Source organism: Mauremys mutica, chromosome 14 (assembly GCF_020497125.1).
Source record: "Mauremys mutica isolate MM-2020 ecotype Southern chromosome 14, ASM2049712v1, whole genome shotgun sequence".
NCBI classification, from domain to species: Eukaryota; Metazoa; Chordata; order Testudines; family Geoemydidae; genus Mauremys; species Mauremys mutica.
In genome coordinates, this window is record NC_059085.1 from 37,119,446 (window position 1) to 37,146,523 (window position 27,078).

The window sequence follows — 27,078 nt, forward strand, 5'->3', positions numbered from 1 at the left end:
GACATTGTGTTGCTTTGTTTTTGTAAGAGCCAAAACCCATTTCAGTTTTCTGCAGCTTGGAGTAAATATATTTTGCCAACATAATGGCAGAGGTAACGTCAGAAAGGTTATCGGCTATATTTCTGGAGCAAAGTGCAGCCTTTGGGGGGGAAAAATGCAACTGTTTTTAAATGGCATGTAATAAAGTATATATGGGTTACCATAAGCAGAAACATGATTTAAAAGATCCTGTTTCATTCTTGGTGATATCTTTATCATTAGTGTTATAATACTCCTTTGAATTATTGAACCCTTTTATTCGTACAAAAATATAACTGGCAGATGATGTAATCATGTAGAGATTCGAGTGATCTGTCATTTCACAGTAAACATGGTTTTCACTAGTTTTAGTTGACTTATGAAATGACCTTAGCTATGCTTCTACCTGAAATGGCCTCCCAATATCCTAGTTTATAGATTGCTAGACGGAGTAATCGGAAATATATTGTGAGAGCTTTCCATATAATATTTATTATATTAATGGAATGTAAATGAGGTCATGCAAAAAAGACAGAGATGGTTTCTTTTCTTTTTACCTGTGCTGTTGAGCTAGAAATGTGATATGAAGGAAGGATATAAAATGCTCTTTATACTGTGGCAGTGCTGCAAATAACTCATGGGATGTCAGAGCTGTCATAGGGGTTTGAACACTGATAGAACTAACTATTATTAAGGAACCATGTACAAGTTGCAGGTGCAAGGCAGATGAATCCTGCTTTAATCATAAGCTTACTTAAAACGCAAATATTTACCTGCATTTTTTTTCTTAATACAAAAAGATTCAAGCACCTATTTGCCATTTGTAGACCTAGGAAAAAAAATGTTGGGGAAAAATGTGACCTAATAATTCTGGCTTTCTTACATCTTTGTCTGTTTTGTCTAGTTTGACTGCAAACTTTACAGGGCAAAGACAGTCTCTTGCTATGTATTGGCAGTGCCTAGTACAATGGACCACTCATCTCTCTTGGGGAGGCCTGTAAGCATGACTTTGCCACATCATTGGCATTATGGTCAGAACATTTTTTTTGTTGAAACAGATTTTCCTTGAATTATGCTTGTCACAAGTGTCTGGCCCTTTAAGGGGAGTCAGCTCTGCCTTGCCTGTGACCTGGCAGTTGATCCTGACCTGATGACTTAAGTACCACTGATGATCCCAACTGTAAAAGGGTTAGCAAGGACTACATAGGGAGAGAGAAGCGCTCAGTCAGGGAAGGTGACCTGGGAAAGAGGAGCAAGGGGGTTCCTTGGTCTGGGAAGGGCCTGGTGAAGGCAGAATGGAGAGAACCACAGGGAGCAGGTTACAATCCTATGGGAGGCCTGGAGTTAGGGAGGCCTGCAAGAAGCAGGGAGGTCCCTGGGAAAAGCCACCAGAGTCCTCCACGGAGGGGAGGCAGTGGGGAAATCTGCTAGGAAGAAGGGTCTGAAGGGAAAAGCCCTGGGAAGCAGTCCTAAGCCACTGGAAGAGAGAAGGAAATCTGCATTCCCCAGGAGCGGGGTGAAGAGCACGGAACTTCAACGTACCCCAAAAGAGACAAAAACATGTTTTGTTTGGCTGGTTAATTTGACTTTCGTTACTCCAGAAGGGGACTGAACTGAAAGATGGCCTGGCTGGAGGGCTAGGTTATGGAAGATGGAGATGGGTCATTGTAGGAAGTGGCCAACAGGGGTTGTTAGAGATGAGGACCCATGCAATGCCATGACCTGATGAGAGGAGGTGCTACAGTGGTGAGTGGAACTGCTTACAATGCTGTTTTCTTTAAATGTATTGGTTTCAACTAAGTTTTTGTCAAGAAGGTGGGTGAGCAGGAGATGGCTGGATAGGAAGATGGATAGACAGACAAAGATTGATTCTATGGTCTGGTGTCTAGGGCACTGGCCTGGGATATAGGAAATCCTGCTTCGAGTTCCTGCTCTGCCTGACTCAGAGTGACCTGGGATGAAAGTCTTTCCTCTAAATCAACCAGTGCCCCAAACCACCAAGATGAGGGACGCTCATATGCCCTCAGGTTTGATCCAAAAATAGATGTTTTGACACGATTGCATTTGCATGAAACACATTTTGAATTCTTGAAAGTCGTCGTGAAATGGAATTGTCATTGTTTGGCCAGCTCTAGTGGCAAGTGGCTAATCCATGTTGTGGGGAGAAATTCTGCACCCACTTTCACTTTTGATACCACACTGGGCTTGATGGAGAGTAAACTGTAGGCTGAACTCAGCCCATAATATGTATCTGCAGAAAGAGAAGAAATCTAGATTTTGACACTAAGTGCAGCTTTAACGGAAGACCCTATTTACGTCTATCTTTGGCTCTCTTCCCACCTGGCTACCCTCAAGCATTAATTCCATCAGTGTTCAAACCCTTACAGTAGCTCACTTGTGCTATTGTCAGTCCTGACATAGATTCAAAGACACGCCATATACTTTGTGTTACATTAAGGGCTATGCTTTGAATAACTGAATCTCATTTTTAACACTGAAAAGTGTTAAAACAGAACATGTGCAAGCTCCTAATGAAATGTCAGGGTTCTCTTGTCTGTTTCTCCTTTACATCACATTACGTTGTTTTGAAACGCTGCTGCTAATACAGTCATCTCTCTTTCAAATTTAATCTGTTTTACACACTTACGCAAACACATGCTCACAACCCTCTATCTTCTCTTCAAGACAACTGGTAAGAGCACTCGCAACCTTTCACCTGTAGATCACTGGTTTGAGTTCTACACAAATCAATGGTGATTGAAAGTTGCTATGGTCTAGCAGCGGTTGAATGATCTCTGTAATCTTAGTTCATGGTCGAAGGAGAGGTTTTCATTTTTTCCCCCCTAACAGCAAGGTTTATTATTCTTGTAGAAATAGTGGAAGCGTTGCTATGTGGACTGTTTAAAGGATCAGATAGGTCACTTCAGGCAAAGCCAGGTTTTCAAGTTAATTAGCCACTCAACTGCATGCTTCGTATGTGCAGTTTCTGAGCTCTTTTGCACGTACAAGTTGGTAAATTGCCATGGGCAGAATTGTGCTCCGACCCATCTGGTTGCCCAGGTTACATGACCGATCATGGTAACTGCACACACAAAGAAGTCATGCAGTTGTGTACCCATGTTTGAAAATGTGGCACATGCTATCTAATTCTGCACTGACAAGGGGATTGACACAGGCAGAATCCTGTGAATCCCAGAAATGTTCCTTGTGTGAACTTTAATGCAGAGATTATCTTGTGTGCATCTCCTCTTCCCCATTCACAGCCAACTCTCCCCCATTTCTGCTTATTCAGTCACAGAGCATCCCTGCTGTAACTACAGTAATTGATTGTATGGGGAAGGTAACACTGGGAAAGCATTTCATGTATTTTTAGCTCTCTATTAATGTAATTTAGCAGCTGGAAATAGGGAAGAGAAGCCAGCACCACAGGATCAGCCAGCCAGTTTAAAATAAATAAATAAACAAAAGCCAGCAATGCTCCTGCTTTAGACAAGTGGCTCAGCAAACTGCTGTTCAGCCTACCATTCTGCCCACCCTGTTGGAACTAGTCCTGTGAATAGGTTTTGTGCTCTTAATTTCTACATATTGATCTGCATGCGGATTCCATTTTTATCCCTGATTGTGCGTTTGTTCCTTGTATCATTTGTGTTTATTCAGTGTGATTTGTTCTCCGCTCACATTTTCTTGGGTCCTTGCATTGTACAGAGCATTTCTTGGCAGGAGGGTGGTAGTGTTTTTTAAGTGATGGAGGACAGTGCACAGAGACCCTTCCAGTTGTCACTCAACTGTTGTGTATTGTTGTTTGTTTGTCTTGTGGGGCTTTTGCCCCACATCAACTTCCTGGCTCTGTTGTGCTAGGTACATTGCAAACACACAAGAAGCCTCATTCCCTTCCCAGAAGAGTTTACTAATTAAATTGCTTGCAACCTGGCGGTGGGGTTGGTAGCCCCTGCAAGCATTTGCAAATGGTTCCACATGCATGGATCCCTGTGTGTGCATCCAGCCCTGTTGACTTTGCCAAGGGAGACGTGGGCCCAGGAGTCTGCCCAAGCACAGCCGCTTGTAGGCTGAGAACCTTGGTGGTCACAAGAGATGGAGTACTTGCTTACTGGGGAGTTTCACTGTTGTCACATGCTGGTCGATACCTTTAGGCTTCCCCGTAGGGAAGCAGCATTGCACTCCCCACTGAGGAAATATAAATCCAAATTATTATTATTATTATTTTGGTCAACCATGTAATCTTATTACTTTAACCTTTCTCCAGCATCTCTTTACTATTTCATTGCTCCCCCATCCCGTGTTGAAGCCTCTATATTGAAGCACAGTGAAATTATTTTGTAAGCACCTAGAGGCAGGGCCCATGTCCCATACGGTCCTAGATCAGAAAGCCAGAAGGGATCATCTCATCTGACCTCATGCATAACACAAGCCATAAGACTTTCCCGAATTCATTCCTGTTTGAAATGGAGCATCTCATTTTAGAAAGACATCCAATCTTGATTTAAAAAAATCCCCGTGATAGAGAATACATTACAACCCTTGGCAAGTTGTTCCTTGTGTCTCCCATGTGGATTCGATTGAAGAATCATCAGGACCTTTGACTATAGATCTTTAAGGCAGGGACTGTGTCATTTTATGTGTCCACACAGCACCAAGCACATTTTTGGTGCTGCTGCAATGGAAGTAACTTAAGAACAAGTGTTATTAATATAACTCTGTACTTTGTCTCTCCTCATTTCAAAACAGCTTGCAGTAATAATGGTGTGCTGGCATTAATGTGGAATGCTGGTTTTGTCGTCTTCTGTCACAACTTTGGCATTCTTAAAATTCAGCTTTTTTGAGGGGAAAGGTTTGTATTTTATATTTGAGTGCCAACAGACAAATCAAATGGCATGACGAGGCTGGAGAATGGCATAGCTAAGTCTGGAGTCAGATCTACATGTTTCAGCTGCCAAGTCAGTGTAATGTAGACATCTCATTACGATGTCTTCTCAGCAGATCATATAAGGCAGTGCTTCTTCCTTACAGCATTTCATCTGCAAACATAAACAAACCCCAGTTACATTAATCATGCTCCTTTCTGGCAACTGAAATGATTAGGGGTATGGAACAGCTTCCATATGAGGAGAGATTAAAAAGACAGACTGTTGAGCTTAGCAAAGTCATGACTAAGGGGGGATATGATAGTTGATACAATCATAAATGGGAAATATTAGTTACTTCTTCACATAACAAAAAAACAGGAATCACCCAATGAAATGAATAGGCAGCTGGTTTAAAACCAAAAAAAAAAAAAAGAATTTCTTCACATAATGCAGTCAATCTGTGGAACCTGTTGCCAGAAGATGTTATGAAGACCAAAAGCATAACTGGGTTAAAAAAAATTGGCGGATAGGTTCATCAGTGACTATTACCAAGATGGTCAGGGATGCAACTCCATGCACGGGGTGTGCATAAAACTCTGATTGCCAGAAACTGGGACTGGATGGCAGGGGGGTGGATCACTTGATAATTGCCCTTTTGTGTTCATTCCCTCTGAAGCATCTGGCACCAGCCTTTGTTGGAAGACAGGATACTGGACTAGATGGACCACTGGTCTAAACCAGTATGGCCATTCGTATGTTCTCTGTCATTTTGTGTAGGTATATAATCTGATCTCATATAAATAAAAAGATCACACTGTGCTCCTACAATTTTGCAACTTCCATCTATTTCACTGCTTCCTCTCAAAATTTTCAACCATGTGGTACAGTGAACAGACATTGTTTTGTGATTTGGAATGAAAATGGGATGATTAAAAACTCAACCTCAGTGATGGAGTCTATTCTCTGTTGCCCTGGTATTAATCAGGAGAAATATGCTAATATAATATCAGTAGTGAGATCAGAATCTGGGCCTGGAGGCATACATTTTCCTCCAATATTTATTTTTCTTTTAGAATAAAGACTAATTTTAAAAATAGAAAATGGACCTTGAGATTCATCATTGTAGGGCTGGTTTATTGACAAGGAAAGCCAGTTCTGTTTTCAACCAGAAGACATGATAAAAATTCATGAGACGACTCCTCCTTCAAAAAATAAGATCATATTATACTAAAATGTAATATTCTTGGTATATATTCTATTTATTTATTTAAAGCTGTTTGGGCTGCTATCAACTCATACAGGTTTATAATGTTTATAAAGGGTAAATAAATGGTTAATTGATATTATAAGTAGAGGTGGGTGGGAAATGATTAATACATTCCATGAAAATTTTTGAGATTTCAAAAACTTTCCCATTCCATATTGAGATGGAATTGATATCTTTTGAAAATTTTAATGAACAACCAGAGAGACAGAGTACTCGAGAATAGCCAATAGTTTGGTGGTTGAGACATTAACCACTGGGCTATTAGTTATTCTGGAATGAGTGTCTCTCTGGTTTTGACAGAAATTCAATCCTGGACCTGAGAAACCTTCTTGATGAAAGTTTTGTCAAAACTTTTATACTTCCAGCGAGGTTTCAGTTTTGACAAATCAACGTTTTCTTAATATATTTTTTTAAATAATTCCTGACCAGCTCTAGTTATAAGCATGTTAAAGATGTGAACTGTATGTGTTATTGATAGTTTATAAACACCTCGGTAGAAGGAGTTATAGATGGTTATAAGCAACTTGTTGGGCATTCTAACAATCAGTAAGGATTAAGTATTTATTAAAATATTTCTTATTTATGGACCCTTTACAAAATATTTATAGATGTATCTTTAATATAAAGTGTAACCCATATATATTCTGGCCTATTTTTTTTTCCATTTAGCAAAACAATGCATTACCTCATTTCTGTAGTGCCTGTAACAGTGGCTTTGGTGTAGGCTTGCAGATCTAAAGTCAGAGACAATGTGCAAATATGATGCATCAGAGCTGCTGCCAAGTTTCTCTGTCTCAAGATCATTTTCAGTAGGGTGGTTCTTCTGGAGCAGCCTCCGACTTTGAAGATAGCTGTGGACAGTCCTTCTGTGCTTCACTGCTACTGCTTGGGCTCTCCATATTTCTGCAACAATGCAGTCACGCTTCTGTGCTGTGGTGTGTATATAGAGAGTTACAGACTGGATAGTCCAATTAGCAATTAGTAAAGGACCACTCCAGAAGCATTACTGGGACTCACTCTGAAGAAAGCCAGCTGCCTGTGCTTGCATGCATATACAGGCTCTGTGCCTGCTGCTATACCTCATTGAGGGGGGAGTCCTCTTTATCCCTATGCTGAAGGTCAGCTCCACTGGCCTGTGCCTTGGGGGTGAGGAAAAGGTATATTCTGATCCCCTCCCTGACCCTCTGAAACCAAGTCTGCAATTCTGCCTGGCCTTTGTGTAGGCCGAACAAGGGGAGGTGGTGAAAATGTTAAAAACTTTCCTCTCGCTGTTGTAGTCATTTTGACAGAATATATGAGCCCAAGGAGTCAAAACTGGAAATGTGACCCAGTAACTGTCCAACATTAAAAAGTTGTAAACAAGGTTGGAGTTTGCTATACAAAGACGTCAGCGTGTTTAGCACCGTGGTGCAAACACCAGGAATTTAATTGCAAAGGTTAGAAATGTATTGATTGAAACACACCGAAGGAAAAGATCAAAACAAGGCGTGCACACAAAAAAGCATTGAAACTGAAGTTGAGTGATTATGGAAAACAAACAATCAAAACCTATCAAAGTTTCTTTTTAGAGAGCGCGCGAGAGAATGTTGATTAGTCTCTTATTCTGTCAAAGTCCTTCTTGGGGGGGGGGGGAAGCATTAGTTCTCTTCAGTTTTGAGTTGTGAATGATAGTCACTTTCCTGCTGTTGACAAAACAAACAGACACAGAAGAGGGAAAAAAGGAAGAAGAGTAAAGAGGAGAAAATTCAGTTTTTGTTGATCTCCGAATTTGGGGCAGCTGACAGTCATGGATGGTTGCTCTGGTCTGGCAGGTCAGCTACGACAGCTGTTGTTCTGGAGCCCAGCTGGCCTCCCGGTCAGAGACACCATCTGTGTGGTCTGATCAGGTCCCTCTCCTTCATTGGTCCTTCTGAGGTAAGCAGAGCTGGATGGGCCGTCTCATCTTGCTGCACTGGAGTGATGCAGTGCATTTGATTTCAGGATCAAGTGAAAAGGTGAGAGAGCAAAAAGATAGGAAGAACACAGTGGGGGATGGAAAGGAGGGATGGGAAGACAGAGCAGGATCCCACATGTATAAACCTGGAATCCTTGCTGGTGCAGCGATGCTGGTCAAGTGTCTCCTCTGGTGTAAGGACCATGTGGAATTTGGCTCTAAATTTCAGGTAGACAAAGTAAAACATTGCACAGGGAGAAAACTAGTGTCGGCTCGATCCTGCTCCCATGAACACCAATGGCAAAATGCTCAAATTTCAATGAACGAGCAATTCTGCTCCATACTATTGTAGAATTATTTGCCTAATACAGTGTTCCTAAAATGCAGCATGGCCTGCAAAGAACAGCCATTGAAACTGGAACTTTCCTTCCCCCAAAACTCTGGGATAGCAGTAAACATATGGAAGGGTGGCAGCCTCCATATTTCCAGTTAAAGACAAGGAGGATCAAACAATGAACTGGGCATATAGCACAAATAACCATACTCAAGGAGGTGAATGTTTCTTAATATCAGTCTGCTGGATTTCCGGGACTGAATGCATGAAATATTCAGATGCTAGAAAGGCAGCCTAGTAGATCTGATAAAGGCCTAGACTTAGAATTAGGAGATCTTTGTTCTTTTCATAGTTCCACCATTGATTCACTTATGTCCTTCTTGAGCAAGTTATGTTAACATCTCTCTGCCTCTGTTTTGCTACCTGTAAAATGGGAATAATGCTTAATCAGCTTCGAGATGAAAACTAGATTAAAACTAAATCGTTATTGTTTCATGTAACATGTGCTGAATAATAATATGAGAAGATTCCATGCCCGTAAAACTAAACTGGCTGGCTCTTTATTAAGAAAACTATTTATAGAGATGCTGCAACTGCAATGAGCATTGTAGACGTGTGCTCACAGACTGGCTTCCCTGTGCTTCCTCCAAACTCTTCCCCACCTTCAAAGCTGTTCCCTCCACATTCCATGGAGGTTGCTACATTGATTATTATTGTGATTGGGTGTTCAGGAGTGAACACAACAAATGGGGTTAGGAGTTGGTCATGGGTCTACAGGTGTTAGGAATTGCAGATAAAGAACTTCACACAAAAAACCATTTGCAGGGCATGATGACAAGAGGACTTATTAGTTCTCCAAAATCCAGAAAATGATGCTGTGTATTTTTGAGCAGCATCTACTGGCACTTCAACTATTTAAATACAGACCTATGTCTCTCTCTCTCTCTCTTTTTTTTTCCCCCAAGAGCTCACCTGTAATAGGACAAGCATTCTAGCCAATCACTAGCTGTATTTTGACTCTGTCATGTAACCTGTGTGGCTCAACGCCTTGCAGTCATTCTTCAGTAGTTTTTGGTGCTAGTTTGGAAGTACTTTGCTCTTCATTCAGCCTTTTGTGGAGAAGAAAAAAACAATTTCTCTTTCTCTTCCTTATTCCCCAACCCAGCAGGAAAGAAGACAGAAACTGAGAGAAGGGCGGGTGCTCAGTCTCTGCTGCTGACTTCATAGGAAAAGACAGACACACTGAGGACACTCACTAATGCACACCACACAAAGAGCTGAGGGGCCTGGGCACACATCAGGCAGTGTTGGTATGTGCTGCAGCTGCTGGTGCCTGCCCAGATTCTAGCCAGGTCCATTTTTGTTCTTGTGTCTTGGGCACCCGTGATTGTTTGTTTATGATTCTCTGCCGTGATGATCTCATAAAGGATACGAACCCCCTCAATGAAAATTGAGACTCTCTTAGTTCTATGTGCTTGTTCTCACGATGCTGATGCTGGGCTCTTTCTTCGGTGTCTCATAGTTCGTATTTTACCTCTGGAATTTCCATGGTAACTCCCCACCACACCCCAAACCCAAGCATTCTCAAACAGGAGGCTCTCTCAGGGTCCTCTGAATCTGAACAACTGCTGATGTTCATGTCTTCTGAGAAGGAACAAACTGATGTATCTTTGTATTAGTACCTTGCACAGCTATAATCAGCCTCTTATTGAGTCTAGCCAGCTCTTGTCACATTGCACTCATGAAGCACAAATGCAGTTCTGTTTCACAATGCATTACACTCTTCTTTCTGTTGTTCCTGCTGTTGTGTAGCACACAGTTATTTTCCCTTTTATTTTTGCAGGTATGAAAATTTGTAACCTGTAACTGGCAATCTCCGTAACAAACATTATCTCTTCGTATTGTCACAGCATGTGATCTAGGAGTGATAGTTTAGCGCCACAAATCCCAAAGTGCAACTGTGTACCGATTCCAACTGCTTTTTACGTGATTGTTTTGCAGGAGCAGTGGATGACTGCTGACCTTTGATAGTATGCTGTAAATATACTTCATTTATTTTAGGCAAGACTACGGCATCTCATGAGTCACTGTCTTCTGTGCCCCAGACCAACATACTGGCAGAATTAGCTGTATTGTCTTTGATGGTATGCAACTAGTTTTCATATTTTAAAGAACAAATGGTAACATTCAGCCGTAATCAGTTGTTGCAGACATTATTCTAAATTGGACTGATTGGTGATTATGTTATGATGGGGTCTAATTGGACACAAATCTGGATTTTGTGGTTTTGGCAGCACAGCACAAAAACTAGTGTTTTTACTGCTGAGCTTACTTCAGGAATCAAAAGTTCTTCCCTGCACTGCTGCAGTGAAAATCTGACTCTCAGCTTTGTTAAATCTCCCTGGATTAGCACAAAAGAGGCAGACTAGTTTTACCTCCTCATACGGTCCAGATAGGAAAGCTGGTCAAGTCTTATTACAGTGTGTGAGCTGAGCACTTATTTCTGTACAAAGGAGAACAGGTCTTCCGGGGCATACTGGCAGCAGCTGGAGTCTATCATCCTTAAAGGGAAACATATACTTTTCTACCTGAATGCCTGTCTGCTCCTTGCTAATAGGCCTCTCCAGATGCTGGCACATGAAGATCACAATAACCCTCTGTATCCATCTACATTTATACACAGTTGCAAAGTAGCTGCCCTACTCTGCATGTTCTTACGCCAAGCAGATTATGTCCCTAGGTGGTCAAGGCTGTCAATCAAGCAAAACTGAAATGCCGTAGCCACATGTAAAAGGACATTTTCTGCATTGTGGGTGATGAATCAGGATTATGCAGATTTGTAAGTGCAACCATATGAAGTCTGGCTGGACTTCATCTATGGGCCTAGTTTGTCTCCTGGTGCACTAAGGTGTGATTTCACTGAGCAGCTCAAATTCACTCCTCCTGTGACTCATGGTATCCAACGTTGCAGTTTAGCCACTCCAGTTGGTTTCCGAAAGTTCCTTTGGAATTCCATGTTTTTCTTTCACAATGTGCTACATTTCCCCCCTTTCTTTTCTTAAACAGATGATTATCAACAGCTGGTGTAATCAGTCATAAGGAAGCATGTAGTTCTATTACTTAATCGCTGGCAGAGAAGCAATGTTTCAGGCCAGATCCTCAGCTGGTGTAACTATGTGTAACTCATTGACTTCAGTAGAGCTATCCTGGTTTAGTTCAGCTGAGGATCAGGCCTTTTCCTATGTCAGGAATGCCAGCTCTCGTGTTATACAGGGATACCCCACCCAAGCCCATTGTTACCCGGCACAATGGTTTTGATCAACTTTGATACCTTTCTACCAGGAAAACAGGAGCATAGACAGCCAAGTGATATGTGCATGAAGTATGTTCTTGAGGGTAGGTTTTCCTGCTGAGTGTATTCGTCCAGATGACTGGACCCAAGTTTATGTGATTGTGATTAAGTGGATTGTCGCACAGCAGAGCTTCTCCCTAGCTTGCTAAAGTCTCACTGCCATGTCCACAGGCTCTTTTTTTGAGGCAGTTTTTATTGACCAGACTTAGCAAACACAGCCAGTTTTCCCAGCTCACCCTTCGCATCTCAGGCTTTCACTGTCAACCCTCCCTGGGGCTCAGGCAGGCCTGCTTTCCTGCCGTGCTCTCGCTCACTCTTCCTTAGCCACTTCCTCCTCACAGCGAGCCCCTCACTGGAACCCTGTAACTCTGCATATCCCAAGTGAGGCCCCACCCCTTTAATTGGCCCACCTGGGAGCACATCAAGCTCTGGCCCAGGGGAGCTGGACATACTTCAGTTACAGGGCCAGCCATCCCATGGCATATCTCCCCCCTGTACAGAAAAATATGCCTCTTTCTCAGGCAGGTTGTTTCCATGACCTGTGAGGCCCCAACTGGACTGTTCTGGATTCTCTCCCCCCCCCAAAAAAACCCCCCCACAGAAGACTCCATATAAACCCATACATATAAATTCAGATATATCTCTGTTCCCCACAGTCCTTAAAGCTAGCCTTCCAATTGATGTATTCACCTCCTCCTACATCCTAGCCCCTTGACTCAGCCTCAAGCCCCCTCCCATACTCTGAACTGCTCGCTCCACCCCCAGCCCAGAGATCCCTCCTGCACCCCAATCCCCTCATCCCTGGCCCCACCTCAGAGCCTGCATCCCCAGCCAGAGCCCTCACCCCCTCTTGCATCCCAACCCACTGCCTCAGCCTGGAGCCCCCTCCTGCACTCTGAACTCCTCATTTCTGGCCTCAACCCAGAGCCCGCTCTCCCAGCTGGAGCCCTCAGCCCTCTCGCACCCCAGCCCCTTGAGCAAGCGACAGAGGGGAAATGGAGTGAGTGGGGAGCAGGGCCTCAGAGGAGGGGCGGGGGTAGGGGGCGGGGCAAGGGTGTTTGGTTTTGTACAAGCAGAAAGTTGGCAACCCTATTCTCCATGTTGGTCCTTCCTGTCTTAAGCTGTTGTTCTACTTTCCCCTGCATTATGGCTGGGAAACCCTGCCGTTCTGTCCCCATGATTACAGACTGAGCCTCAGAGTCATTCAGAGTGGAGCCTGGGCCACAGAGCCAGATGTAATGATTGTGAATGTGATTACCTGAGTTGTCTAGCAGGCATTCTCCTCTAATATGACCAGGCTTGCATCATCTAAAGCACACCACCAGACTTCTCTGGACTCCCTCAGAAGTACCTCCATTGGATTGTGGGACTTCCCAGGGTGCTAGTAGATCCTGTGTAAAAACCCCCCTCCCCATTTTGGGCTATTCGGGGTCTTTCCCCAGTGAGAATTTGTTTTGTAACATTCCCTGCTGAGTCACTCTCCTTTGGCCACACCATTCAGGCCGCTCTGCCCCCTTCAGTCTCAAAGAAGGCTTCCCCCATTGAGGCAGGCTGAAATAGCCTTACCAGCTCTGGGCTCCCATAAGCAGGACAAGTTGGTTCGTCATTTTCTCTCTTGAGTTGGTCTGGGCATAGCCACCAAGCAATGAGATCCCTTAATCTTTGAGTTACTATCCAGGGTTGTGCCTTTGCAAGAATGGTGCAACCTGAAACCAGTGCCTGTATGTCTCTGGAGTCAGTCCTAGTCTATCTAAGATGGCAGCCTTCACCACAGATTACGAGCCCGCCTGCTTGTTGCTTACCAGTCAGTAGGCTGCCTGTGCCTCACCCATCAGGAATAGTGCTATACAGGCTTCCCAAGTAGATTTTTATCCCAGCCTGTTGCACTCACCACTCTCTCGAAGGTCTGGAAGGAAGGCCATCATCTGACCCTAGCTTTGCCAGGCCAGGGACCAGCTAGCCTGAGCTTCCCTCTCCAGAACCAACCACATTCCCATGAGACCCTGGGCCCAACTGATTTCTGCACTCGCTCCTATTGCTGGAGGTGGGCTTCTTGACCCCACTGCTGAATGGTTGTTGCTTCTGGAGGCTCTCCATCATCAATTGCAAGAGCATAGCCTGGGTCTGTTACTGCTGTACCTGCTGCCGCTGTAATGTAGCTGGTTGCCTCTGCTGCTGCACAGCCACCTGTTGCTGGGCTGTTACCTTCTCCATCTTCCTTAATCACCCGAATTAGGTGGGGTCCGTCAACGTTAGGGGCTTCAATTCTGTCCTGTCTCCTTACAGGGCCAAAGTGGGAGTCCCTGCTCTGGCACAGGGGAGCTAGACCAAGTTCAGCCATCCTGTGACATGGCTGTTTCAATCAGTGATCCAACTGGATTAATTAAAATTAAAAGTAGTTTCCACAGCTGTATTGGGTGATTTTTTTTTCCCAGCCGGAATGAAGCAAAGTGGCTTATGGAGTATGCAAAAAATTCCCAATGGAGTCTTTGTCCCCTGGCCTTTCCTCTCTATTTGACTCTGAGTGACTGGGCAACCAAATGGCAGATGAAATTCAACTTTGATAAATTCAAAGTAATGCACACTGGAAAACATAATCCAAACTATACATTATAAAATGATGGGGTCTACATTAGCTGTTATCACTCAAGAAAGAGATCTTGGAGTCACTGTGGATAGTTCTCTGAAAACATCCACTCAATGTGCAGCAGCAGTCAAAAAAGCAAACAATGTTGGGAATCATTAGGAAAGGAATAGATCATATTGCCTCCATGTAAATCCATGGTTTGCCCACATCTTGGATACTGCATGCAGATGTGGTCGCCCCGTCTCAAAAAAAAAGATATATTCAGAAAAGGACAACAAAAATGATTAGGGGTAGGGAGAAGTTTCCATTTGAGGAGAGATTAATAAGACTGGGACTTTTCAGCTTGGAAAAGAGACAACTAAGGGGAATATGCTAGGGGTCTATAAAATCATGACTGGTGTGGAGAAAGTAAAAAAGGAAGTGTTAGTTACTCCTCCTCATAACACAAGAACTAGGGGGTCACCAAATGAAATTAATAGGCAGCAAGTTCAAAACAAAATGAAGTATTTCTTCACACAACACCCAGTCAACCTGTGGAACTCCTTGCCAGAGGATGTTGTGAAGGCCAAGATTATAGCAGGGTTCAACAAAGAATTAAATAAATGCATGGAGGATAGGTCCATCAATAGCTATTATCCAGGATGGGCAGGGATGGTGTCCCTAGCCTCTGTTTGCCAGAAGCTGGGACTGGGCGACAGGGGATGGATCACTTGATGATTACCTGTTCTGTTCATTCTCTCTGGGGCACCTGGCATTGGCCACTATTGGGCTAACTGGACCTTTGGTCTGACCCAGTATGGCCACTCTTATGATAGAAAGAGCTGCTCCCCTTTAAAACTCCTTAAAGGCAAAGAAACTTTAGAGAAATCTCAATTCTAGAAGGCTCCTTGGTGAGGTTTTTGTTGGTTTGGTTGGTTTTATTTGGCACAACATTGTATAGGCAATAGAGCTGGTTGGGAATTTTTGACAAATTGCATTCTGGTCAAAACATGCTGATTAGTCAAAACTGAAAAAGTTTGCAGAACCAGTTCTATGAATTTCCCAATTCAAAAGCTGAGATAAATATTTTTTTGATTTTTTCACTATATTTTTGTGTTTTAACATTTTCTAAAATTCTAGGTTTTTTTCAGTTCTCAAAGTCTTTTTGTTTAAACATTTTAGCTAATTATATTAAAACAAGATTTTTTAAAAAAATTGAAATTGAAACAAAACATTTTAATTGACCCAAATGCAAAAAAAGTTTCGTTTTTGATTCACAACATTTTTTTGAGATTTTGACTTTTTGTCCCAGTTTGAGAGTGAAATTTATTCCTAACTCTCAAAAATATTCACGGGGTGGGCAAACAATTTCCTCTTCTTCTGTAACTAACAATCCTTTCTTTGGCCTTTGCTCACCAAAGCACTTCAGCATGTGCTAAGCCCAGCCCTATTCAGTACAGTTACTTAAGCCTGTGCTTCAATGGGACTTAAGCACTGACATGTGTGCTTTGATGATTCAGAGCCTGCAAGTTTAAAATCCTGTGACAAAGTGCAGCAAATGCCTTAAAACTTCAGCTATCAAATGGCTGAACTCATCCCCTGGGTTAGTTGCTTTTCTGTGGGGTCTGGTGACATTTGACTTTTGACCTATTCACTGGACTCCCGTGTTCTATTGATTTAAAAACTTATGAGCTGTAAAATTCCAGTACAGAGACAACTTTGGTGTATCATTCTATTGGTTGTATTAGTATGCATAGCATAGAAGTACACCTGATGTCCACAGCAGGCATTTGCAACACCAGTGGAGAAAGGAACAGAGTAAATCACTCAAAGTAAGTGACTAATTAATCATACGCTTGATTCTAATAACATAAACTGTCTGTGTCTTGTGAATTGTTTGTTTTTAATTTCACATTCTATTTTAGAATTTCAGTAATGAGCAAACCCCCCCTTTGCTCACAAATTGATATAAAAAGTTTTAATCTTGTTAGAGAGAACTTGGCAATGGAACAAATTACTATGCACCACGTGCAGGACCTGGATTGATTTGAAATAAAACGAACAACAGTAAATGACCTCTTTTTCAGCCAAAATATAGACTCGTGTCTCCCATATACCAATGAATAATGAGTATCAGAGGGGTAGCCGTGTTAGTCTGGTTCTTTAAAAGCAGCAAAGAATCCTGTGGCACCTTATAGACTAACAGACATTTTGGAGCATGAGCTTTCGTGGGTGAATACCCACTTCATCGGATGCAAGGATCCAGGAGAACATAGGAATCAGGTTTGTCTGAAATAAAGGCAGAGAGCTTTCTATTTACTGCAAGAGCAGTCACATCGGATGCAGTCTATGCAAGTGTCTGGAAATAAAGGCTACAAAATTTTCAAAAGTGGCCACTCATTTTGGCCAACTTCAGACATTTTGAGGTTTTTTTTTGTTTGTTTTTTTTTGAGATATTTTCAGTGTTTGCCACTCCAGTTTTCATCTCTCAGAATACTGGATGCTCAGTATGTATGAAAATAAGTACCTCAAATTGGGCAACCAAAAAGTGAGGCACTGAAAAACAGTAGCTACTTACAGAAAATGTTAGTTCACAGTGTGCTTTATCGCTGGGTAAAATTATTCAACTCAAACTTTTGGGAAAAAAAAGCAGGTTCATCAACATGAAAACATTCTTCAAATTCATGTCCATTTCACCAATTTGTTTCAATTGGGAGGGAAGAAATCCATAAAAATCTAAATGTTTTGTTTGGAACTGAAATGTGTTTAAATTTTTAATTAAAAAATGACTTTTTGTTTTGAAATTTCCTTTAACTTCTTAAAATTAAATGTTAAGTGCTCGGAATTGAAATGAAACATTTAGTTTGACCCATAACATCTTTTTGATTCACTGAAAATATTGTATTATTTTTGCTTTTTGGTTCAACCCAAAACATATTGAAAAAAATAATTTTTCAGAATTGCAAGTGAACAAAATAAAATTTCAATTTTTTCACCCAACTCTGCTGGGTTTTCTCGGAGGCTCAACACACTGGCATGTTCTTATTAGTATAGTTAATGCTATAACGGTATCAGGATACTTCCACTGGTAACAAAACACCAGTCTGAACATGGAGCAAGTCTTAAATACCAAAACCAAAGCCATATCTGGGGGAGTTCAGATTGGATGTTCTTATGTGTAAATGCAGTCTTTGGGAAGACAGGAGATTATTATTTTTAAGGAGACCTAGAGAAGGGTTCTGGATGCTACCATTTAAAGCATCACTGATTTGGACATACTATTGAAATCTTGTAAATCAAAAGGGTTGTGATTTTGGTGCATATCAGTCATATTTGTGCCATAAAATATTTTGAAAATAAATTAAGCCCACATAAACCAAAATGAATTCATAAATAAGGAGATGGCTGCTTCATTTGCTTAGAGATAAATGCTGACCATGCTCATCTTGTTATGCATTAAGATGATCCAGGAAGTACTATTTTACTCTTCTTAGGATAGACAGATTGCAGCTAGGTTAAATTCCCTAATGAACTATTCAGCTGTGCATGAAAGCACAGCTGTTAATCTAGAAACTTTCAGTAATTAATCAGGATTATTTATATTACTGAAACATGACTGCAAGGTATATCCAGCTCAGTGAATCAAAGTGACCCAGTACAAGCATATTCTACAGCACTTGGGAAGCTGGGCAAATAGAAAAGAAGCCCTCCCCCTCTCCTCACACGCAAGCAATTTTCACCTTCAGAAGCAATCTGTAAACATGCTTTTAAGAGTTACCCTCTAATTTTCTAAGAGAATGTGTTCAACACAGCCCTAGCCCTTAGCATAAGGTGTGCTTACCTGCATTAGAAAATGTAATCCTTTTCTTTCTTTAACCATATACCATTAGCTACTACACCAGGGAGTAAAAATAAGTTAAGTGGAAGGAAATCATGGTTAAAAATCAAACTTAACAATGAACTTTCACTTTGAGGGGGGAAAAATACTGAGCACTCTGGCAAAATACACTTCAGCACACAAAACAACGAGAGCCTTGCTTGGGAAAAATGATGAATACAGTCATTTTAGAAAACCTTATGTACAGTAAGTAATAATTAGTTCTCTATACTATTAACCAGAAGGAGCACTTAAGTTTTTTGACATCCCTAATCTTGGAGCCTGGGGAGCGGCACAGAATATTTGCATTAAATTACTCCTCATTTTCCAAGCCCTGTCTGCCCCTTCTATAGGCTCTGCTGCCAGCATTTGTGAATTTGGCAGAACCCTACAGACTTCACAGTTAATATCACTGTCTCCTGCCAGGCACATCAGAGTAAGATGTATTACAGTGCTGCATGACAATGAGGAAGGGGAAAAAATGATACAGAACTAAGGTGCAGCACCCAGGTGCTGTCATTTGCATCAGATTAATGAAATGGCATCAGTGAATTTACATGTGTTCCCCACTTCTAATGTCGGAGGGAGTTGAAGTTGCAATTGGAAGAACCACAGTGGTAAGGGTAACTGAGTGGCTCTCCTGCTATGTCAGAGCTGCGTGACTGCATATGTATTGTATTGCCTTTTATTTGGTTATGACCTTGTCTGTAATAGTGTCATGAAGACTTGATTACCATTTGTTACTTTGGATGACTTTACTGCTACCGTTTGTTTAGGGTTCCACCTTAAGTGTTACACAGGGTTTAAGGACATGTTCAGCATTGGCTTAAATGTGCTTGCATCTAAGGCCTTGTCTAAACACACAAGTTGTACCACCTTAACCATGCTGTTGTAAAGTAGCACAGCCCCCACCAGTTTGAAGGCAAACCCCTTAAGGGCTGGTCTGCACATATATTTTGTGCTCCTTTAACTATATTGGTTTAAAATTAGTATAAATAGTAGAAACCCCTAGTAAATTTAGGGCAATAAACTATTCTGGTAAAAGGTAGCTTTATACCAATATGGTGATGTCCACACAATGGGTTGTACTGGTATAAATACTTTGGTAAAAATCATACCCCTCAGAGAAATAGATACAAAAACTGTGGGTGGGCCAGGCCTAAATCAATGGTAAAACTCCAGCTGACTTTAGTGGGAACAGAGTTATGCCAGTGTTTTTTGAAAATCACACTCTCTGCAGTTACATGTAGCAGTGAAGACTGTAACTTCTCAGTGACAGTACTGTAATGGGTCCCATTAAAGGTCATTAAGATAGGAGGGATGTTATTGAATGGATGGATACAAGCACGTAGCCATCCAGAGGCTCATTAAAGGACTACTTTGAGACTAATGGTTTAGGTTTACCTTGTCCGCCATGATGCTGCATGTTAAGAAATGTGGTGCTAAGGGGATTTCCCAGAGATTCTAAATGCAGGGGCTATTTGTTGTTTCCTTACTGCTGTGTGAATGAGAAGTGGCAGTTCTGTGTGACGCTGGAAAGCCGCAAGGAGAGTCAGCACTTCGTAGGGATGGTGGTGCATAGGGCATCTGGTTTGGGATTTCAGGAAAATATATATATTTTTTCAGCTCTTCAGAGAAACAGGATTTTGGGTATATTTCTGTAAGCAACTGGATCACAGCAAAGATTACTCTGATTCCGTGCCATTGATTTCTCATTCCAGACAGAAGTGCCCCATTGAGCCCTGCATTTTAGCTTTCAGTTTGGCAAAAGGGGAAACTAGACTTTCTAGTTTTCATGTGTTGCAAGTTGGTGACCGTGTGAAGCTGTAAGAATAATTATTGTCCACTATAGGGTCTGTTTGCTGAAACACCGTAGTATCTAGTCTGCTTCTATTGGCATCTTGCTTGTATATTGCTCGTATGTAGCAGCATAGAGGCTACCCGTGCCTCTGTAGTTATGGTTGTGTTGAAGGTTCCACTAACCCTTAATTCTGCATAACTTGGTGAAACTGTTCTCAAATGTAGGCTATTTCAAGAAGGAAAATCTCTGATTTTCTTTGTACTTTTCACATCGCTAGCACATAGCCTAAATTATTGTGCTACACGTGGGAATTATTGGGTGAAATTCTTTGGCCTATGTTATGAATATCCAGCCCTGCATAACGGTCCCTTCAGACCTTTAAAATCCATGAAATCTTTAGAGACTTTGCAGAATTCTAAAAGATTCAGAATTCTTCTTTTAGGATTTATGGGAAGGTTTACAACATTGCTTTGGACCCCTCTTCCATATAGCAGTCTCAGAAGCCATAAACTTTCTATGTCACACAGAAGCTGAGGATAAAGAGATTTCTGAGGGAAGGAAATTACAAAGGCAAACTGGAATTTGGCTTCCTTGCCATAACGTTCTATTGTTTTCCCCAGGTGCTGGAGGAGAAGTAGGACTTCGTTGGAAACTGCCTCATTAGTGCTCCTGCTTTGTCTTTCTGCTGGATCAAAGCCTTTTAGCAAACCCTCTCCTTAGGTGCTCCCTTCTAATCATAACCTAATTGGCACTGAAACGTGGAACCCTTCTGCATTGGGTGTCCAATTCCAGTGCACTAAGAAAGGTGTGTCATTATAGGTCTGCCTCTTGGGAAACTACAGGAAACTCATCCGACAGAGAAGCTGTCTCCATAGAGGAGCTGCCAGCACTTCTCCTCAGAGCCATTCTGGATGCAAGTCTCTTCTTCCCCGGATACTAGCCCCTGCTACCAGCAGGATAGCCAGAGAGAGAAGGCTGCAGTCAGTGGTGCCTGAGATGTGCAGTTTGCAACTGTGTGTCGTCTCCCTCCCCCCCCCCCCCGCCTTTGGCAGATTATCCTGTGTTTTGCCAAATGGGAGCCCTATTGGTATATTTAAATGAGGCTAGGATAGTGCAGGTGAACGAGAAGAGAGAGGTGATCCCTTTCACTTTCCCATGCATTAGGACTGGAGAAGGAGCCATGGAACTAGACAGCTAGCTGGGGAGCTGGTCTGGGAAACAGGTCTAGCAATGTGGTTGGGATTGGGTACATTTGAAGACACTGTCTGTCTAATGCACTCAAAAATTCTTGTTTTATTCTTTAACTCAGCAAGACAACTTTTCCCACATTGTAAAACTAAGGAAATTCTCAATGAAATAGAGGGATTTTCGAGCCGCTGGATTCTTACCAGCCTGGCCTTTGTGTCTGTCTAGGGACCATTTTTAAGGCAAGGAGGAAAATTTTCCTTCAAACTGCAATGATACTGCACGTCTTCATATCATTGAACACTGAGAGGGAAGTAGTAGCAAGGGAGGAAAAGAAAAATGTTTAGACCCTGAGCCAAAATGACATCCATTGCTTTTGTTAATAAAAAAAAATGCCCTCTGTCTAAATGAAAAAGTCATCTAATTTAATGTTCTTTATGGAGGTGAAAAATATTCCCTGTGGAGATTCCAGTGTTTCATTATCCAATTGAGTTCAGTGCCTCATGCTTCAAAGACTGTTCTCCTGAATGATTATTCTTATGTTGATGTCAGCCTGTCCTCATGCTCTGGAAACCCTTGCTGAGCTGCATCATTTAAAAGTCAAAACCCTATAAGTATTTTTATACCAAATATAGTAACAGAGCCACCTCTGGCATCATTGATTTATTCCTTATATTCTCTGCCTTTTGTATAGATTACTGTGCTGCTGCTGGTGCTTGCAATAAGAAGAGATGTTTCCCCAAGTCCTTTTCTAATACTGTGAAAGAAGACAGGGCGGAGGGAGAGATTAAGGGGGCTTTAAGTGGGAACCATGGGATGTAAACATTCTGATGACAAGAGGATAGATTGGATCAGGCCCTTAAATTTCCTGAATGCAGAGGAGAATTCAAAGTCCACTGGAGTCATTAGACATTGGATGAGGGCATAAGAGAGAGAGAATGCCATGGTTGTCACTGTTCATGGCATAACTACATGTACAAAGAACAGAACTGCTCCTTCTTAGGGGGAAAATAAAGTTAATGTTGCCTTGACTGACTGTTTGTGTAAAGCTGCAGTGGAAATAATTGTGTAGTCACAGGAATTAGAGATGGAAAAATCAATTAGTTCATATGGTTCCCATCCTCTCTCCCCTGTCTGTTGCAGGATTGTTCCATTAAGTAAAATGCTTTTATATCCGAATGTTTTGGAGTATCCACCATTTACTTGGTAAGGCAAGGGATAGTGAGGCCGAGAGAGAGAGTACAAAATAACCTTCTCTGCAAGATGAATGTTCTCAAAGCATGCAGTGTACCTGTAGCCATGTGGGTCCTAGGATATTAGAGAGACAAGGTGGGTGAGGTAATCTCTTTTATTGGACCAACTTCTGTGGGTTTGAGAGAGACACTTTTCAGCCACAAAGAGCTCTTCTTCAGGTCTGGGACAGGAACTCCCAGCATCAAAGCAAAACACAAGGTGTAACTGATTGTTTAGCATAGGCAGTTAGCACATATTATAAGGGACCATTCAAGGTGGAGTGGGAGTTAGGGGGTTACAGGACCCTTCACAACAATCTGTAACCCACTGACTCTCTATTTTTGTCCTATGAACTGCAGAGGTGTTAACAGACAACTTCACATTGAATGGTCTATTAGAATATATGTTAACTACTTACTTGTAACACTGGGAGTTACTTTCCCCAGACCTGAAGAAGAGGTCTGTGTGGCTTGAAAGCTTGTCTCCCAACAGAAGTTGGTCCAATAAAATAGATTACCTCACCTACTTTGTTCTCAAAGTGTCATTTGGTAAGCGGAGAACACAAAAGAGGTAAATTCTCTGCCGTTTGCTAGCTGACTTCAGAGCTATGAGAATAGCAGAATTTGGGTCAGGAAAAAAATAGTTTTTACCTTTTTAGTTTTTATTAATAAACTTCAAGTGAAATTCAAAACAGCATTGTGAATCAAAGTCAAAATGTTTCATTTAGAAATTGGCTCAACAAAATGTTTCAATTCTTTTTTGGATGGATATATATTTGGCTGAAACAAATCAGCAGAAATTTGTGAAAAGTTTTGGTTGATTTGAACCTGTATCTTTCAGTGACTTTTTTTTTTTGTCCAAAAATATTTGGCCCGCTCTAGCTGACTTATGGTGGAATGGGGCATGAGCTAACAAAAGGAAATATTTTCGGTAGGAAACATTTACCTGTGAATGTTCATACGAAGAATATGGATATGTTAAAGTATATAAATAAGCATTTAGTACAAGAAACTGGCTGTTTGATTCATATTGTTATCCCATCTCACCTCTGAAATCACACGGCAGTTTTAATTAATATCCCACCACCAAATCTTACTGTCTCTTATCCCTTATAATAATTTCTCCTCTGTCTCCTACTGTGGAGAAGAATGATGTAAGCAAACGTCTAATTCCACTGCACATTGGCATAGAATTGTATAAACTCCAAGTCATATATGTAATGAAGCCCCATGATGTGACAGATGTTAGAATGCTTATTACTATCTCATTTCAGCAGATCTTATAGATCTGACTTCTTAATAAATGAGGGAATTCTTTACTATGTGCCTGATCCAAAGCCAGTTGTAGTTCCTGGAAAGATTCCCTTCAATTCCAGTAGGCTTTGGAAGAGACCCTATGATTTTTTTTCAGTACAAGACCTACAAAAATCTTTCCTACTAGTGTAGAAAGGAAAGCTCTGAACCACCCCATAGATGGTCTCCCATTGAATCTCTATCCCCTTCCACAATCTTGTCACTGTTGGTTCTTTGTGGCTCCTGTCATCCAAAAACATCTTCCTATCAGTCTGTGCCTCACTGACTCTCCATCTGCTTTGCTCTGAAAATTTTCCCAGTGACCTATGTTCACATCTGGTGTAAATACGCTACTTTCCTAAGTATTTTCACTGCACCAGTTATGCAGGAAACTAGTTATTAAAATTTGTGTCATAACAGTGTGCTCTGTGCTGTACAAAACAGACACACCCAGGCCCAAGACATTTATTTTCCTTTTTCTTTTTCCTGTCTTTTCTTCTTCATTTTCTTATTTATCTTAGTGTCTAGACATCCCTTTTGAGATGGGTGGTCTTATGGTGCTATGTGCTGCAAAGACACAATAAAAGATGATCCCCGTCTCAAAGAGTTTAGGATCTAAATAGAAAAGATGAAGGACAGAAGAAGGAAATAATTCCCCCCCACTTTCAGATGCAGATGCAAAGTCACTTGCCCAAAGTCACTTAAGAGCCTGACATTAATCCTGCTGCAGTCAATGGGAAGTCTCCTAATGACTTCTAAAGTCTTTGGATAAAGTTGAAAGGGAGTCTGCTGGGAACTGAACCAGTTCTCCTGAATCACAGTACAGTGCCTTACCCTCAAGACTGTCCCTCCTTTCACAGTCTGAATTAGAGAACAATAGAATTCATTCATACAAATACAGCACCGGATCACTGTCAGATGACAATTCCATTTCAAGGTTGTGCAGATTTCCCTTTGTCTTTTTTTAAGCAGTGCTTTTTTTTTTTTTAATAGTGGATTAACATCAAAAGGATTTTCTGGAGAATTGTTTAAGAAGGAATTTCAATGCTGAGCAGGTGGTTAGTTGGGCTATATTCATTGGTAACCTGAACAAGGGTATGCAAAATAAAGTCAAGTCTGTATAAGAACATCTCTCTTTCTATTTAGCTACCAGTGCCCCTGTCTTATTACTGTTTGTTTTCTTCCTTTTTCTGCTATGGGTTTTCTTTCATGAATTGATCTCTATCCCAAAACACTAGGAAAGAGGATGGCACGTGGATCAGAAGTGACATACACAAACAGACATGTATGCCCATCATAACATACGTTTGTGTGGGTGGAAGGGATGGGTCATCATACTTTGATAACAAGCATGTCAGAAACGATAACTTTTGTCTTTGTTTCAGAAGAAGGGGAAATCCTTTTGACCTTGTATCAGATTTTGATCTCGGGGTTTTAACAGTTCATTGTGTGAAGGGGAAGATAAGGAAAAGATTGATTTCTCCCAGTTTTGGCAACCAGTGACATACTAGCAAAGGTAGAATGGAGTGCTTGCTCATGTGTCAGAGTGGATGTGTGTAGTATGAATATCACACCTGAGTCAGTTCAGTGCATATATAGTTAGCAGCTTTGAGCATAGCTGCTGCGAATGCAGGATGGGGCATTTTTGCAAAAGAGATTGTGACATTGCCTTTTGGGGTGGTGTTTGCTGTCCACTCTACGTGTGGGTCTAGGAAATAACCTGAACCACTGAGAAGTTCCGAGCACCCAAACTCCTATTGACTTTAAAGAGAATAGCAGATACTAAACACATGTCTGAATCTGGTCCTTCAACTCTGGAACAATTTATAACCACGCTATAAAATTGGCAGTGAAAGTCTTTTATTTCCTAGAAGAAGCTCATGGTTAAAGGCATGCTATCTAGATAAATATTGCATGTATACACACACAAAGAAAGTGCAGAAAACCAGTTGCTATCAACCATAAGCAACATATCAGGAAATTAAACACAGGTATTAATGAGTAAAGCCAAATTTAAATTCAAATTCTATTAAAAGTATTTATTCATATGAACTTAAAGACTCCTGAGTTCTTATTCTGACTTCATCACTTGCTGTGCAACTTTGTCTGCATCTCCATTTGTCATTCTGGAAAATGTGGTCTACTAATAATTATAGTCCCCAGGGAAGTTGTGAAGCTTATTTAATATTTGTAAAAGGCTGAATAAAAGCACAATATTCTGATTCGGGAGAAGTAATTTGTTTATGAAATAAATGAGCTTATTGTTTGTTTCCCATATATTATTTGCCCATAGTCTCTTTATGGGTACTTTCTGTATTTTTCATTTTATTTATGATTTCATTATGGCAGCAAATGCCAGCCCTATATTTCAGTGGGTATGCACCATCATCGGTTATACTGCCTTCAAAAGTTAGTTGAGTCTTTTTCCAGCTCCCTCCCTCCCGCTGTTGGCAATAGTTGCACCTGTTTGGATCCTTCAACTTCCTTGTGTTTCTCAAAAATTAATGATGTCCCTGTGGTTCCCACAGCGATGTTCCTGCAGTTTTGCTATATCGCTAATCACTGTAAGCAAAACCAGTTGATGACATTGCAATTTGAGGTCTGGATCCCTGGAACCACAAATGGGCTACAATTTTCTCCCAGACTTGAATCATTGATTCAACTTCTCTTATTTCATCATTTCAATTCTCTCACTAGTTTGAGAGTAACTTAATTTAACCACCTTGTTTGCTCCAGTTGCCCCCTTTTTATTGCTATTATCTGAAAGGCCTACAGAAGGGTAGCATTATACTGGCTTATACTGTGCCTGTCCAAATTTAGAGGAATCAACAATGAAATTTTAAACCTCTGCTAATAGGAAGCTAGTGATGAGAGCCATTCATAATCCCTTTCTCTCTTTTGGTGCCAATCCTACACCACTTGTCATCTGCAGAGCACAATGGAACATCTGGAAGCAAGGTAACTGACATTGCATTAGCTCATCTCACATACAGGACAAGACTCGGGAGACCTGTCATTCCACTGAAATATTTACTTTTGAATAAACTTGTCAAATGCAACAAGGAGTGTCATGGCCAAGCTTCCCTCACTGCACTTCTATGTATATTATCACAAGAGGACTGAATTTAATTGAGTTGCATATTTGTGCCTTCGGCCATAGGCAAATGCCATGTAAGAGAACAAAGGGCAAGTTCAATTCATTGCTATCAAACTTTCTTTCTGATACCAGCAGGTAACTGCAAAACTACGCCTGCATGGCTAAAACGGAAGTACTGCAGAGTGAATTCAGAGGGGAAAGCAAGAAGCTGCTGTAATATCACTACACATTAATTCATGCTTAAGACAGATTCACCTT

At 41.4% G+C, this 27,078-nt stretch overlaps 1 protein-coding gene across 2 annotated transcripts in view; it reads left to right on the forward strand.

The window, feature by feature from the left end:
* The window catches only part of CDH13 (cadherin 13), a 745,597-nt gene that overhangs the window by 77,749 nt on the left and 640,770 nt on the right, over nucleotides 1–27,078 (forward strand). The gene's annotated exons all lie outside the window — the stretch shown is intronic.